The sequence below is a fragment of the Helicoverpa armigera genome, chromosome 7 (genome assembly GCF_030705265.1).
Source record: "Helicoverpa armigera isolate CAAS_96S chromosome 7, ASM3070526v1, whole genome shotgun sequence".
Taxonomy (NCBI): domain Eukaryota; kingdom Metazoa; phylum Arthropoda; class Insecta; order Lepidoptera; family Noctuidae; genus Helicoverpa; species Helicoverpa armigera.
The window spans coordinates 5,003,652-5,022,005 of NC_087126.1; the positions used below are offsets into that span (position 1 = coordinate 5,003,652).

The 18,354-nt window shown below is 36.1% G+C and overlaps 1 protein-coding gene and 1 long non-coding RNA gene across 2 annotated transcripts in view; both read right to left on the reverse strand.

Annotated features, from left to right (window-relative positions):
- The window catches only part of Su(var)3-3 (Suppressor of variegation 3-3), a 223,690-nt gene that overhangs the window by 73,544 nt on the left and 131,792 nt on the right, over window positions 1-18,354 (reverse strand). The window lies entirely within an intron of this gene.
- Window positions 1-18,354, reverse strand: part of LOC135117059 (uncharacterized) — a 162,620-nt gene that overhangs the window by 50,944 nt on the left and 93,322 nt on the right. The gene's annotated exons all lie outside the window — the stretch shown is intronic.

The following is an 18,354-nucleotide window of genomic DNA, read 5'->3' on the forward strand; positions in this document are numbered from 1 at the left end:
GACTACGAAAATAGTTACTCTATTTTCTCAGTGCAGAATTTCAAATCGGGCCAGACGGGGCGATGGGCGGTCCGCAAACACTTCCGAGCCGTGTAATTTACTCGTTAGTTCGTATCGGCGTCCTATAGAGACTGTTATTTTATGTAAGAACTTGGCGACCGCCCGCGGCTACACTTCAATGGAATTCGGAAAATTGTGATTTTGTAAACTTCTATCTTTTGATAGGTAAATTGTATTGTGAAGACAACGACTATAATATACTAGAACATCTGTTCATAATGTTGAATTAAGAAGACAAAAAGTATTTCAGATAATAAAAGTATTGACTAACTTTGAATAAATTTGGGAAGAAAACAATTATTTGCCTGCCTATCATTTTGATATTGTTTTATATGGTTCAAGTAATTCAGATTTGAGGTCAAATATGCTTTAAAAAAATTAACGACATACCTAAACAATTTTGCAGGCAAAAATTCCGAAATATAATAAAACCGGTATATTGGCACTAAAAACTAGAATTTCGAAATTATCATAACAATATATCGTTAAAGTGACACAAGTCTAAGGCAGGACGACTTAAAAACTTGCACGGAGACAAGCCACTAAACCTTGGTCCGAGTTGTTTGTCGGCATCACTACATAGACCGAGACGTCTCATTTAGTGCTGTCTCCTGCCCGATTTATGAGACCGTAATGCGCGCGCATCTAAGGACTACCATCCATAGAATACTGCAACATAAAATATACGCACCGTATCTTACTCATTTTCTAATATGGAACACCTAGCACCAATCTGAGTTAAGGCAGTCGAGCGCAGCTATTATTTGTAACGTGATATCCCATTGAATGGAAAGATTGTAAAAGCTGATCGTAAGGCTACAATGTATAAGTCAACTCTTCCCATCGTTACTTTAATAGGAGTGGAGGACTGACAACGTGGTGCATAAATGACTAATCAGAATACTGTGGAGAATGCTCATAAAAAAACCGTCGTCGACTCATGGCTATATCTCAAGGCTATAAATTAGGTTGAGTTAAGCCTGGCCTAGATTGCCTTAAGACTTATCAGGAGAAACGTAGCGGGCACTAACAAATTAAAGGGTCCAATATAAATAAATGAAATAAGTTAAACCAGATATGGTAGCTGGTCATATATCTAACTAATAACTCGTGCATATTTGCATTTATAAGGCCGAGATGCAGCGCTGTCCGATTCCTGGATGACAGTCCTTATACTATGTGAGTCCGTTACACCACTCTGTGAGATGCATTGTGGGCCCTTTCGTTACGGGGAATTATTATGGAGATATCTTATTTGAATATTATTGTAGACGACAGATAACTCGATCTTATAAGTTTCTTCCTTATAGAATTCTTGTTGGCAATTAGAGTGTAAAGAAAGCAATTTAGTTTTTGAATTGGTATCAATTTAGTAGGTATGAGCTGTTTGTTACCTTTGATGAATTTGATTTATCAATTATATTCCCCGAGTGTAGCTCTAGCTCGGAGTTTCAATTTACCTGAAACAATAAAATGGAGTTAATTTTTATCTTTCAAACTAAATGTAGGCTGCTATATTCATTCTCAAATATTATTTAATTATAGTTTCAAGACATTTAACAAAGTTCCACATTCAAACAATCCGATAAGGCTAAAACAAGAAACATAAAAAGATCGAAGCAGCATACAACAAATATTCCACTTATCACGAGCTAATCAGAAAGTGATGAAACCGACCTTACTACTAATAACTCGACATGCAACAAAAAGATATCAAATAAGATAACCAGTTGTAAATGACATATCTTATAAGACAGTCCGCAGATAAACATATCCCGGGATCGGCGCGCTATTCATCACTTTGTACGTTAAGTTTAACAACAGTTAAATGGCGGGCCGATGACTGTGAACAATGGCTATCGATCGATAGGATCGGTGATAGCGGGGGAGTGCGGTGCGCACGCGGCGCGGGCTGTATGGAAGCTACCAGTAAGCGACCCTGTCATAAAATTACTGGGAAGACTTACAGATAACTGATACCTATGAGTCATCTTTTCATTTAAACAAAAGTAAGGAAGTCGTAAATAAGATTAGATCAGAATTTCACCCTTCATGTTCAATCAAGAACTTGTAAAATGTAAGATTCTTACAAGTTCTAAGTATTTTGACAAATAACAAATTCTTGCTTCGTTATGGAAATTGAAGTTGAATGCAAAACTAGTGTATCGCCTTATTTGATATTCTTAGAAACTATCTTTAACTTATCAGGGAATATGTTTATGCACCATATAAATATGTCAGATTTTTATTTAATGGTAACAGTAGCAGAAAACTCAATAAAAACATATTTATGTATTTCGTGTGCTACATAACTTTCTGCTAACGTTCGCCCTAGGTGTATTGGGAGAACTCGTACATTTGCATATACAAATTTAGATGTTCGCATTAGTGGTAGTAGTAAGTTATAAGGTAGTGTGGGTGCGTGTATCTGGCGACAATGAGCCTGTCTCGTAAGTTCTCACGTGGCGTCGCGTACTATAAAGTAAGTTCACAATGCCGACAACTAGTACCCAGTGGCCAGTGGCCGCGCACACGCAGCCTCGAATGATGATATCATTCTCACACCGCGTATCGCGCGATTCGATCGTCGATACTACCAGTTGTCGGGATGCGGAGTGCACAGGGGCACGAGATCTTAATACGAAAATTCATATACCTACAACATTCCTTGTCATATTTACGTTCATTTTTTGATAATAATACTTATAATATATCATACCTATCACTGTAACTAAAACGTGATTAGTATTATGCGTATGAAGAAAAAACTTAATTACTTATTCATAGTCTCAAATTGCCAGCATTATTAAAACAGCTGACATTTTTTTTAAAGAAATTATTTCTAATCAATTCCATAAAGACAATAAAATACGTAAAGCAATCTCAATCTCCTAAAGTCATTAATATTCAAAGGCGAGATGACAAAGTTAATAACACCCAATGAGCATAATGAAATGAGCTTCTTTATATTTAAAATACTATGTATCTACTTATGTTATTTTTTATCGTTATTAATGCAGATATGCAAGTTCCAGAATATGCTCATTACACGACATAGGTTCGAGTTTATGGATTAGCTTATCTCATACCTATGGAGATGGTTAATAATAGTTTCTTTGCACGAATGTAGTGAGCAAAAAATATATATAAAGGGACACGCGAGATCGGGCGACGCAATAAGTAATGACTCGATACCAGCGCGGCCATCGATTGCGAGCGTTATCTCAATAAAGAGCAACAGAGTGCGTTCATTAGCACTCTGACACGGCGCAATCATAAATTGTGGTGCCCCGTCGCGACCCGCACGCCTACCCTTCTCTGCACCCCTGGTACCTGGCCCGCATTTCGACTTTTTGCCATTTCCATTGTTTTTGGTAGGAACCCCATAAACCGTAACGGGCGATCTCTGATAGCAGACGCAGGTGTTACCCTTCACACATACCAACTTAATTACACACGTTTTTAACAATATATTCCAATTCGCACAAGCGATAAGCTCGCAGCTGTGGGGTATTAGCTAAAGTTAGATAATATCATATTTAGGACCACCGTCATTCCTTTTAATGGATAGATAAATATTTTTTTAACAACCAGAAAGAGTTTCCCGCTTGAGTGGTACTACAGCTTGACAACAACCAGACAGTACTAAATTACTTAATATTATAATATAACGATCATAAAGCATAAGACTTATTCACACGACAAACAGAGCAGTAGTAAATGTCACCAGATACAGCCAAATACATAAAATATTAACCAAAACTTACAAACATGGGAAGTCATTAAAGCAACCAGCATGGCACTTACAGAACTCCTATAGCCGTCTGGCCAAGCATAAAGATCAATATCAGAGTGGCTCGTTGCCAAAATCTTTTTAATATCGTCCCAGAAGCAACTGAAGAGTGGTTACGGCCGATAACAACAAAACTATTACGTGAGCAGTTCGTCCGCGAATTGGTCAGAGCGTTATCTATATAGTTGGCGGGCGCTAGTTTAATCTTATTGTAAGGGACAATGGCGAATAATGGCCCGAACAGACTTCCCTTCAAGCACTTTTGAGTTAGCTGATAAATTCCACAGTCCTCAGCTGAGTTTCGAGGGTTCTCGCGGTCGCGTATAACTTTTAAAGAGTGCAGTTAGTTCGGTTTCAAAGAACGCTCGTAATAGTTGGTGTAAAATGAGCAGGCGTCGAGTGATACTTGTAAACGTAGATTGAACTTAAAATAAACCACAACACTTTGATTACTGACCCGAAGTGGGTAGTTACCGACATTAACACTTTCACTTCCAACTAATTCGTCAAGTTTATAGGACCCTCTTTACGGACATAGACATTTGAAGGTTAACTGTAAAGCAAACCGAGGAATTTAAAAATATTCCAAATAAGTACTTGACACTTGAAAACAGAAAATATCTTGTTCGCATTAACATGATACACGAGCACGAAATTTGATGTGCAGGCGGAGTTACGTCGCTGTAAAAAGTGAAATTCAACGGAGTCTATTAAAAACGACATTGGCTCGCTAAATCAAGTGCCTCTATAAAAAGGAACGTGAATGAAGGCGTTAAGTTTCACACCGCATCGCTCCCGCGCTCCAAGCGCGACGAAACGAACACCTATTATCATAAAGCAAACAAAGAGGTAGGAAAAAATCAACAAACACAAGCTTTAATGATTTGGTAGTTCTTGGGATGAATGCCAACGAAGCGAGAGAGGAAACAGCAATAAAATAGGGTTTTATTGTGGGCTCATTCATCGGTGTAACTAGAAGGAGCGTTGATACACCGCAGGCATAGTAATTAGTTGCATATTACTTCATTGACTTTCATCGGTTATTATATCGATTCTGGCAAGTCGTTCAAAGTTAGTGCGTCGTTAGAAGAGGTTATGATTATCGAGTGGTTTCACGTTATTACCTCCTAAATTTATTTGGTGTAAGGCCTGTTATACCACCCCATAAAAGTTGCAAATTGGCTACTGGCGTGAGTAATAAATTTTATATTAAACGAGTAATATTTTTAAATTTATTTTCGGTTTAATGGCAGTTTGAAAGCGCTATGGAAGCCTTTAACCAGTGTCTATTCGCCTATAAACAAACCAGATTACCATAAAAGTTATAACTAACAAAACACATAAAATACGACCACGTCCGAAAAGACGTGAAAACCAGAAAACTGCAGGAATAAAGGACGACGAATAACGGACGAGCGAAGCCAATCTTACATTACTTTTAACATTAAATAGGAGGATGCAAAATATGTCATCAAAGTTTACACTGAGCTACGCATTTCACTGTTGCATAAAGATAACAAACAGTACAAGTTACAGTTATGCAACATGTTTAAAACAATTGCAAGATAAAGAACACCCGGCAAACATTTGTGTGGTCCCGACCGCAACGGCTGTTTTCGGCAAAACTGCTCGCTTTCCCAGAAAATCAGCACGTGGGCGGTATGCCATATAAAATATTATGTACACAAACATTTACATCTTTTCCGACATACATTCCTAATTCCTTTTACCAAAATTGTTTACATATTTTGATTAACAATCAACCAATGAAAAAAATACTTAAGCATTAAAATTAAGTCTTCGATGCAGAATATCTTAGGAATTCGAGACTTTGTAATAACTTTAAGTGTCTTTTATGTATTACTGATCACTCGACCACCAATGGAGACAATAAACAGGTAAATTAGTTAGAATGTAAGTTAGCGAAACGACTTGTACCTGCCGTTGCATACATAAACTAAAATTAATGCGTTGATGCATGTGTGAAATCCATAACAATTGTATTTTGGATTTCTTTTTTGTTTGGTACCTATCTCGTGATAGATGTAGATGAAGTAGAATGCAAAAATTCTGAAGCAACTATTCAAATTGTATTTTTTAAAGTCTAGGGTAAATCAATCAAAAAGGTGATAACATTTCTTGCAATCTATGCAACGTGTTCTGAAGGTAAATTAAAAATAAGTGTTTTGAAATATTCAAATGACATTAAGTCCTATAAAGGTTGCATTAAAATGAAGTGATCACGTTTAAAGGTGCTACCGTGCGACGGGATTATATAAAACTGTCACGTATGGCATTTTAAAAAAAGGTTTACATTTATATTTTAAATGACTAATTCTCATAGATCATTGTGCGGGTGTTATTATGACTTTCCGGAACTTTAATAAAATAAACTATTTGGTAGATACTTTTTTATTAAAACACCCCAGTTCAACAAAAATGCTAACAACAAGCATTTCTTTACGAAACTAAGAAATAATACAATCTTCTCCATATATCTTTCAAAGTTCACAATCGTCACGTATTTTATTGCTCATAAGTAAAATTAATGGCACTTTTTAGAAAGATAACCAAAAAACTATTAAAAAAGCAGACACAGGAAGTATTCCCAAAGAAAAACTAGGAGCGCATCCGCTTTGAATAGAGACATGACACGGCGGAATGCAATGTTTAAAAAAACTGTCTATCGCTTAATTTACGTACAAAGCTTAGCTGGACAAAGGCGACAAATATTTTACCGTGACGTTCACAGCAGCGCCGAAATGTTATTAAACAAACAATTCGCCCATTCGGCAACATGTCTTCGAATAGGGGTTCATATAATTGATTCTTTCCGGAGGCGTGGCGGCTGGCCATGTCTATTGTGAGACCTCACAAAATATTCTTATTCTGCTTGAGAAGTCTGTTTGGGAAATTCCTCCTCATTTCCGTTTCTAAAGGAAACTTCACACACCGACGATGTTCGCGACAACTCTCCAAAGTGAAATGAAATGGGATGTTATGACAATATGTCGGGACCATAATGCGCGGTCACAACAACGATTTTGCTGTGAAAATATTTGACCTAACAGGAATTCAAATTACTTTAGGAAAAATGCCTCCTTTTTCAGTATTCAGACACCCACAGCAATTTCCTTCTAATATCATTTTTGTGACGAATTTTATAAAGCCATCAAATCGCTTTAAAAATTACTCTGTATCCCAATTTAGTGGAAATAAAATATGACAAGTGTTTTCTGCTGCTAACCTGATAATAGCAGGTATGACATCTAAGGACAGGTGACTGACAAAATGAATAACAACTGTTCCACCCACTTAATGTAGAGACATTTAGACTGGTCTCATTATATTTTTGAGCCCGTTGCACGCGGCTTCTTTCACAAACATTCACATAAACGGTGCCAACCCAACTCATTTCCAATCCCTCATTATAAAATATTTAGCGATGTATCTAATTACATAAACGATACAGGGTTATTTTATTAGAAACCCCATAATAACTAGGCACCCGGACGCAATACGCCCCCAAGTTTTCGGTAATGACCGGTTTAGACGGACCCACGCGAGATTAATACATCGGAGGGATACGAATAATAACAAAAGTAACAACAAAAAACTAAAACGGCTGATAAATGTTCGGCTCTACCTGATCCGTAAACCAATATTCTGTAGATTGGTCCGATGCGAGCTATCGAGGCAGCGATAAAATTTTCTACAAATATAATAAATCTAGGCGATAAAATTCTTTATTTTACAAAGCGAACCGACTAATTGTTTCTGGGACCTGTTATTACAAGCAAACTTGGCCAAGGGCTACGCAACCTAATTGCCCCGACGTTATGGGAAAAAACCAATAATCATTTTTTGCTATAAAGTTTAATATGAAAATTGTAAGAATCTCATATAGCGTGATATACCGTTGATTTCTCTTTACACAAATAAAACTCAACATACTTAAACTTGCACGAAGCTGAACGAAGTGGTCATAGATATTTATTTACAAAACAAAATAAAACAAACTTCGGTAACCAGCGTTAAATTGTATTAGGTAAATGTTATGCAAACTGGTTGTCGGCAAGGGTCTGTAATAAAGAAACAATAAACGAGCGAACACCCAAAACGAAAAGGGTTTACGAATGCCCAAAAAACGTTTTAAAAAGCAACTAGACAATGGACACAGGCGCATAAAGTAATAAAATAAATGAAAATTCTGAATAGCACCCATCCCAGATTGGTAAGTCCAAACCGCATAAATGAGCTAAGCAGTGGTTTCGCTTTCTTTTTTACTTTTCATTTTACTAAACAATAAAGCATAATCTTCCTTATTGTGTTAGTAAAAAGCGAAATGAAGACAAAACGTAGCTAGCTTTTACTAAAATATTTATTTTTGGACCACCGCCCACACAATTGTTTTATTAATAAGTCAAATAGTATCTGAATTATAGTCTTACTAGACTCTACACTACTAAACCATAAATATTGGCTGGATTGGGCCATAGACGTTGCAATTGTAATGAAGAATTAGCGTGGACCTTAATAAACATGCCGTAGTTAATGTAAATTGTAACTAAATTGGAGCAAGTAATTAAAATCAATGATATTTATATTATTAGTTTGTCGAAGGCAAATTACAAGTTGTTCAATAGTGAGTCATAGTAATACAAAAGATATTTACAATATAGAAATGACAAAGACAATAGTTCGCTCCAAATACCAATGTCAACTTCTGAAACATACAACAAAAGACAAATTGCACGTGCAGTCAACTGTCACTTTCCCGAACATAATTTTGAACAAGACATATTTATTGAGTTCGAGTAAAACTGCAAAAATTACTCAAACAATATAATATAGTTTTGAAACAAAACTTTTTTGAATAAACAAACAATAAGCTGTTAAACAATTGAGACAGATGACACATTTTACCCATTTGCTACAAAAAAGGCTGCACGTGACTCTTAGCAGAGGCAAAAGAGAACAGAAAGAAAATAGAAGACATAACCAAAATAAACAATGTCACTAGTGTAAATAACGTAAACTGAAGAAAAAAAAATTAAATAACTGTAATAAATATTCGGTTGCTCTGATTTTAATTGCTGCCTTCTTGTAATAAACTTGCATATTTAATTACTGCTTCCTTTAAAAACCTTTTCAAATTGAGTCATATCCATAAAACCTCATGGACGCAAACCCCAAAAGCAAACAAAAAGCGGCAGAGAGTGAAAGGACACAAGCTTTTATGAAGACAATAGAAAAATGATACTTAACAAATTCCCGATGCCGCCTTAATGTAGGCAAACAATCTCGTTCTGATTCAAACGAAGGATGACGTAATACGTGTTATTAGGAAAGTACCCCATTGGGATGAATTTAGGAATGCCGGTCTAGTCACTTATGAAAATTTTAAGTTCGTGATTCAATAAAAGGGACACTGAGCGATGGAAAATAATGAAACACGATTTCTCAATATCACGTTCAAGAGGGAGCGCACAATCCTATCAACCGCAAGATATTTGTTATCCGAGACAGTAACAGGCGCCAAAATGTTATGACTCGGTCTCAACCGCAAAACTATTTTAATGGCTCCATTAAAAAGTGATAGTAACAAATTGTTTCGTGGCGGGTCAGTATTAGTTGGTACTTTTAGTTTAATAGATACTGCATTTGGGCAGGAAATGTCTTCATACCGCAGCTGCTTATCGTTTGAATCAGTGTAGTAACTAGTTCAGATTTTTATGTCTTTGTTGATACGTGCTGGTATAAATTATTTATTTTTGTGGTAGTTTTCTATATCAGCCAAACATTACACTGATTGACACTAGTTTCATCATTTGAGAGGGTTATTTAGTGGCACTGTGGTGTATTTAGGCTTTTTTAGTTCTATTTACCAGTCATGTATGACTGAATTGTGACTGAAAACATATCTTCTTTTCATAAAACATTAAATAAAGGGTCTATTTTAGGCACGTTTGTTTTATCATCGCATGATCTATAAGTACTTCGAAAGTTCTTTAAACAAAATTGTTTAAAATCTTCGATGATGACGTAATTCAGTTGACATTCCAAGTGTGGGGTCCCGCTGGGCGATTCATTACAATTTGTTACCAAAACAGTGTGACACGAAACAACCGCCCACGTCAATCCGTCATTAATTACTGAACTGGGACCACTTCAGTGCGCCCCCCACGTTAAGGGGAATAAAAAACGGTAGGCGCCTTCACATTCGGTGGCGGGTTTTGCATCGGCCAACGTCCCGTCCTAACAAAACAATGTCAGAATAGCGCACCATTGTCGGCTACGACTATTAGAACGAATTGCCGTACGTGCCTGGGGATGGCTCTCCCTTGCCTCTCTTTATTGCCCTTAGTTTCGCATCGCACTACTTTTGTTTGCGTTACACGAGTCTCTCTACCGCCGGAATGTTAACCTGTCTCAGCTACATTATAAAAAATACTGATATACCATCACACGAACACTTAAACTGCTAATTATAACCGTATGACTTTAATAGCACTGCAGTAATAAACGCGCAATTATGTTACTAAGTTCTCTCATAACGAGCTTGATGTTCGTGATATACTTTATAGCAAGGGTTTATTGATACATACCGCGTTAATTAAATTTTTCTAACGCTGATCTATGAAACAGATAAAAAAACTCATGTGAAACGTCATATCAACAACAATTCTTGGAAATGATAACAGTATTCGGACCTCGAATTCGGCTAAGTGCTTTGTATTTATTAAGTTGTTACACCTGTAATTGAACCAGGTTTAATAGTATAATGGTTTTATTATATGCTAAACAAACGCTTAAGTAATGTTAGTATAATAGACCGGTCATAAATTATTGACAAAAAAACTTGACATAGAAACGCAATAGTTCCGACAGTTTCTATCTGGAATTTAAAAATATGGAACAAAAACATATTTGGTTTTATCTTTTGAGCACACGATCTGTAATGGGTGATGTTTTTGTGATCTCCCTTATCTTTGGGACAAACTCTTCGCTTCAACGGAGAGTCAGATATGCTATCTACATCTCTATTGAGTGGAATAACGGATATTGTATACTTTGCGGGCTTGGCGCCTTGTCTGTGTCATACTTACTAAGAAATTCTCTGGACAATAAATTATCACAGTGAGACATTGCTTACTTAGACAACAGTATTACCAAAGGTCATGGTATTTAGTCTTCAATAAATCAATTGATTTGCCATTAAGGACTTAACAATTTAAGAATTTTACAATTCATATTTTTATTTACTTATACTAGAATATTTTAAAGTCAATATTCTGGATTAATATATATAAACGAAAATTTTTTAAATCCCTTTATTTCGCTTGACATATTTGAGCCAAATAAAAGTCTGCAACTGCATTCCGTTTTAAAGTCTAAACTCCAAACCACTCCACAGTCTAAATGGGATTAACTATTTGCTTAATTATTTTACTGATATAAATTCGAATGAATAGAGGAAGCTGCATTCAGATCCTTCCAAAGCTCACAAAACTGATTAATCAAACAGAATGTAACTGTCTAATTAAACCGACATCTGCCCAAAATATTCGCTGATAATTCAACTGTTCGCTAACAAAAGCTACGCTAAAAACACGAACGGCCAACAGCCGGGCCGCAACACAAATTAGATTCGCATTAATGAAACGTGGGCGGACGGGCGACTAATCTAACATCCCCGGGACAATGGCACAAAAAGGGCCAAACACTGAAAAATAGTTTTCGAGTTTAACGGCAAATTACACAAAATGGTCGCTATCATGGCGAGAATGGCATAAAATAAAAGTGGTCACGTAGCATTAGGGTACCGCGGCCGTCCACCAAACTTTGAAAACGATGCACCTGTTATTAACGCATCGCACGCTTTGTTCCAACACAATAGACGCTAAATTGCAACTCGAATTTCTCATATTGAAGAATGGGCGGCGTGGGCAGGTAACCTTTTTTGTGCAACGGAATATAGCGCGGTGATTCAGTTTTCCAAACGTTCAACTTTATAATCATTTTAAGTAAAATCTAAAACAATAAGTAAACACGAAGATTTTTCTTAGGCTATTCATATTAAGAGGATACTATGATTGATACCAACAACGACACGCATAATTGGGAAGTAAACGAGATACCTACGTAGATATGGTAATTTTCCTCGTTGGAAATCCAAAACTAGGTATATCTAATTTATTAGATATAAACCTTTCAATTTTACTACCTCGTCGAACAACTACCACAATTAATAGACACTGGATATAAAAATCGTATTAGATCAGTGTGAATAGTAATGGCCGGTTTATGAGGGCAATAAAATCACAACAAGCTATGTCTCACACCGTCACACGAGAGATATTCGTCTATGGCTATACTAACAATCAAGATTAACCTTCTCGCCTCCTCCACTTTTACGACCACTATTAAAAATTAATTATGGAACCCTATTACGGATATTCGCAAAGTGATGTTCGAATTGTCGTCTTAAATTAAATGAGGATTCAATTCATTCAACTGCCTCGTAATTGCATCGCTCCGGAATGTCATAACAGTCTATTATACCGATTTAATTAAAATAATATAACAATTTATTACCCGACTGACGTTATCATTCGTCATGTTACAAACGACGTTTGTGTAGCACAAAAAGTATCTATCGCCCGTTACATTGAATCGATTCGATTTGATTCCGTAAAAACTAAAGTGTAACACGTTGCTAACTCGTAGCATAAAAAATCAAACATGCGTCTCTTGGATTATTCTTCGTTCTGCTTTTATAAATTATACATTTTATGTGGACAACAATCGTCTGATCTGTGATTATAATAAGGGCCGCGACTTACGTTCGACGGACATCACAACGTATGGGGGTAGGAATGTAAGTCATGTCGATGGATCCCATTTGGTTGGAGGCGTGCCCTGGGTGCTAGTTCTGAATGCTGCTGCATTGTAACGGTGTACTGAGTATGATTGCGTCAGTATTACACGGACGGTTTCTTCGTAATAGGTTAATGCCCCATAGACATTACACCTTGTCTATCATAACTAGTTTATCACGTTGTAAAACAGATTGGCATTTAACAGCAATGCTTGCCGCAAAATTACATTGAAACGAACTTTCAGTTTGATTTTCCGTAATCTGGAATTGTTTCATATAATTTCATTTATCTCACTACTTGTAATTTTTTTCATTATAAAAAAGGCAGGCAATGACTGACAAACTATGGCAATAACGGTTACGCTGGCTGTTTGCTAACATGACCTAACCTAACTCACGAAGCAGAGTCATAATGACGCGGCAGCGGTCTGTGCGCCAGCGCACAAAAACCGTATCGAATCGGTCACAATGTAGACTCACGTCACCGGCGCCTGCGATGCACATATCGAAAAGGTTTCACTAATCGAACCTTTAGCAAAATTGGTTCCAGTCAGATAGTATAGTGCTCAATGAATCGGTAGATACTATTCAATTGATGTTTCCGTCTTCATTATTTCGGATGCTCCAAACCTGTCAACAACAATTTAACGTACTCCTACTTACCATAAAAACTCTTCCTGGTGCTGCAAGGTTTTGACTGTGTATTAAAAAGGGGCCAATATATTTTTACCTTATCAACTAATTTAAAATTTTCATTATTTTAATTGATATTGAATACATAGCAACGTAAGCCTAAAAACCAAAATGGAATTCCTCACCTGTGCCCACATCACGAGTGGATTGAAAGACTCGTTTGTGTTCATAATCACAATTTCACGCGTACTTATAGACAGTACAAACATGTTAAACTGATGGTCACGCAGTTTTTGTGTACATTACCAGTTTAAATGGTGTTTTAACGCATAAAAAGGTATATACAGTGATACGTCTCATACAGCTTCGTTATTATGTCGTGTTTGATCTTAACAAAAATCAAAGAAAAGGCCTGGAAACTAAGTATTATTTGAGAAATAAATGTTACTAAAGGTTCATAAAGTCTCTCATGAACTAAATATTTATTCTTGTTCGATAAACAAATCAAAAAATAATGCACGGCACTGCCCTGCAAGATGGCATTATGGAGCCCAATAAACGGATATCAACCTCTGGCTCAAAGCAATATCATTGGTCTGAGATTCGTAAAAGTCAGTGCGTAACATGGAACATATAAACAAGCAATATGTGAAGACGCAATTGTTCCTGTATCATGACAACGGGAGCGCTATCACGAATGCCTGTGATCCGACCACGCAACGCCACGCTGAATAAACGCCCCGTGAAGTCATAAAACCGAGCCACGGTAATTCCAAAGGACGCCTATAAATTCTTTATTTTATGATCGCGAGCATATATTTAATTCTAAGAGCGTCCCCACTGTTTCCTTTTTTGTCACATAAATAAAGAATTTATAGTGAATTTTATACGTCCTGTAATCAGTGTTTAAACGCCTGAACCCGGTTATGTATGGACATTAAACGTTAATGAGCCACGATGATGGGATGATGTAAATAATGTTATCATTTATAATACTCCGCATCAAATTAATATTCGTCTTTGATGGAATAGTTCCACAGCCTCTTTCATATAATTTTGGATTATTTAATTGTAAGCAGACCGCCTCTTTTGAAAGGCTGACAACACCAGGCCCATGTTGTCAGCCTTTCGTATGAATGCCCACACTTCCTATAGATATTAAAGGCATCACAATAGATGGCCGACGGCCGACAATACAAAGACTATTTGTACCAAAAATTCATGGTTGTGTTAGTTGTAGTACGGTGTACGCACGTCTCCGCTTTACAGAGAGGTAAGCTCAATTGTTGGTATCGAACAAAAAGAACGAATTTCTTACATGTTTACCTTTGAACAATGTGCGTAAGAGCTACGAAAATGGTCGATTGAATAAACCAAAAGATCTTGATACTTTTTCAAAAATGTTTTGAGAACAACGATAGAGACTATAAAACGCAAAGCAATCGTCCAGGGTACCATTAGAAAATTTTAGCACTTTCAAATTATATATTTATGTCTAAATATGGAGATGGATTAGACACTGGACATCATTTCTAGTTAAGCTTGTTCTCGCATCTAAAAGTAAGGGTGAAATGCGGAAACCAGCTTTCGAAGCTGAGCAGAAATAATTATACTACGTTTTAAATACCTACAAATAAAATATCTTTCTTATGAATAAATGATAAATATGAAATAATGAATGCAACCTATATCAACTATCACTGTGTTAAAGAAACATTTTATCAAGTCAAGAATCATGATTATATGACAGTGGATCACAGTTGTAATGGTGAAAAAAATTATTTATCTGCGATGTACTTATTATCTGACTTATTTGTTGTCTCATCACCCTAAAGCAATAATATAATCCATGTACCTAACTGTAATTTGTAAAGGTGACTTTTCAATAATTAATCTATGAAGTACGCAAGTACAAAAATATTTTATATCAAATAAGCAAATACTGGTTACTAATGATGATTATTTTTTACAAAATATTAATACTTATTGGAAGTTTTAATATTTTTAAGTATGGATTTTAATGTTATTGTGTTTAATTTATTTTTGTAACAAAAAAGGATTATTTTAATGTACCCGTACGAAACGTCAAATAAAATGAAATATTTTAAAGTATCAAAACCATTACGGTTATCTATAATAGTACCGTAGAAGCACAAAAGGGATCGCGGAGAAGGCACCAAAGCAAACGCCCGAGAGCGGACCGAACGATTTCAGACACAATAGAGTACGGCCCTACACGTCACTGACCGTCACATTGAGCAGAAACACAAACATTTAAAATATCATCAGCTACGATTATACCACAAAAAATACATCAAAAAATATGTCCGAGTACAATTATCGTCCCCGGGAGCACAATGGTAAGTCTTACAAAGATAAACAGTGACCGCGCAGCCAAGTTTTGAGAATACGAAGTGACGCGCTATGAAAACATTTGGTAAGTACGATCGAGAATGCCATTCGGACATTCAAACATGAGCTATTCTATGCTTAGGGACGAGCATTGAAGCGTAGAAGTTCTGCGTACGAAACAACCGGCAGCCCTTTGAAGTAGACCACACATTCGGAATTGCGAATTATCTGTACATACTGACATAGACTGAAATTTTATTTACTTAGTTATAACTTCTAACTTACAGAATAAGGATATGGTAGACAATTACTTATTTACTCTATCAATAAAATTTTGCTATGGATACCTTTAGAAACATTTGATCCGTTGTTAGCTCAGGTGTCAAGACTTTGCAGCTATCATCATAAAGTCAATATTTATAAAAGCTCTACGTCAAAGATCATATTTCTTTGCGAATAATGCATTATGCAACGTTGAAGTTTACTTAGGATTGCTTGAAAGGAGGCTTGAACCGTTTTGGGTGTTACAATGATGGATATTGTAGTCCTAAAATGTTCGAACACGTTCGTTAGAAAAAATAATGATAGGAATTTGTGTTTAGCTATTTCACGTTTTGGGAACACTCGTATACCATATTACTTTAACACGAAGAACGAATGAGTGTTATCCAATCAAATCACAAACGAAACAAAATTGATTTTTTTGAAAGTTAAAGTAAAACATTTTTATTTTTCAGAATATTACAATATTCAAAAATGTGGATTGTCGAGATTGAAATTGTTAACAATAATAAGGAACCATATCGGTTCATCCCACGACGTGTAGAGGCCGCCCACACCGTGAAGGTGACGCCGCAATAATACCACAAGTGGAATACTTTTCAATAAACTTTGATTTATGCTATTTAGTTTCATATTCCTGAATGACGAGTTTCTAACATGTTTCTTTGAAGTGCCCATCGCAGCGAAGCAGTTTTAACAAAATATGGCAAAGGTCAGAAAAAAATACTAAAATAAATACATTTTAGAGTTCTAAGTTCCATATTATACAAAATATCGTATTAATTAAGCATACACTTATCTCAGGAAAATATAATAATCATTCACCAAGTTATCGCCACTTGGTAGCCCTAACATCGAAATTCAATTTGGGATTGGTCCATAAAATCCAGTTCAAAAACCAAAGCCATTCTTTCTTATGTTTATTTGAACGTCAAATAAACTATCAACTTTAAAGCAATACGATATCGGCAAACGAACGATTGTCGGATAAAAATTGTAATTTTGCGCCACACAATGTGGTGTTGAGAGGACAAAACAAAACGCTCGTGCCGTTATTCCATGTTTCCTTAAGCTCCAAGTAATTCCGTATAATGTCCTCAATAGGCTATAACGAGGCAAATAAGTCGAAGAATGTTTAGAGAAAGGGTTCGATACAGGCGGTTATTTTTAAATCACTCGACAGTTTATCTACAGAAAGTGATGGTTTCAAAACAGTCTTTAGATCTTAACAGAGAAATTCCCTAATTCTCTAAATAGATCAAACAATAACAGAAGATTCTATTGACGTGCCACGTAATTAAACGTTCACAATTAAGAAAACTTTGGTTTAAAAGTATTTGGTTTGTTTAAAACTTTCTCCTATTTTAAAAAGAGTTTTCCTGACTGTAAATCGGCATAAACATTTATATTTGCAAGTAAGCAATACACGTATTACAAAATAATATTCTTGAAAAATAGTTGTAAAAGTACATAAAGTATTTAGCGTAACGAACGACAGTAGGATAGAAGCGTCTGGTTGTTGAGGCATGTCGGCACGACCGGCCGGTGGCAGGTGCCCTCGGTCACGTGCGGTCGCGACTTAATGACACAACATTTTTGGAACTAACCCACCGAACTATCAGCCACAAACCAGCCCAGTTACCGATGGAAATTCTCTTCAAACTACTTTCATTATTGATGTTTGCGGAATAATTTAGCATCCACTGCGCCGCTTGGCATTTTGACCACTAAGGCTAGACGCACGGACCCAACTTCTAACGCTGAATCTTTTATCACAAAATGGACGGTAATGGAGATTTTCGTGATTACCGAATAAAGGTACTGCGAAATTTATGAACGAAACCACCGAGAATACGAATCGGACTTTAATGCGTTTTGTAAAAAACTCCAAATAAAAAACACCTCAGAATAAGACCAAGTTTTAGAATTAATACGTACGTTTTGCTATTGTTATAAACTATTAAAAAATATCTTGTGCTAAACTAATCTCACTCTTAATCCTTTTCTTTGCGAATAAAGGATTACGCTACCAACATCTTTAGAGAGGTAAGAATGGTTGTGTCTTTGTAATTGTTGCAAGATAACCACAAACAAAAGGACAATGAGAAATAATTATTTTGCTTGTACATTATGAATTGTTACGGTGGCGTCTTGCAGTAGACGCAAAGATACTAATTGTGGACGTAAACGTTGTTCTCCTGATAATTTTAAGTTGTAACAAAGACAGGTGCACGCTTTACTGATTAACAAAAGAGAATACAATAGAGAATAGCGGAGTAAAAGAAGAGATTCTGTTTAGAAAGAATTAGGCAAACAACTTTTTAAACCTTTAAACTTTTTTAGCATTTTTTTC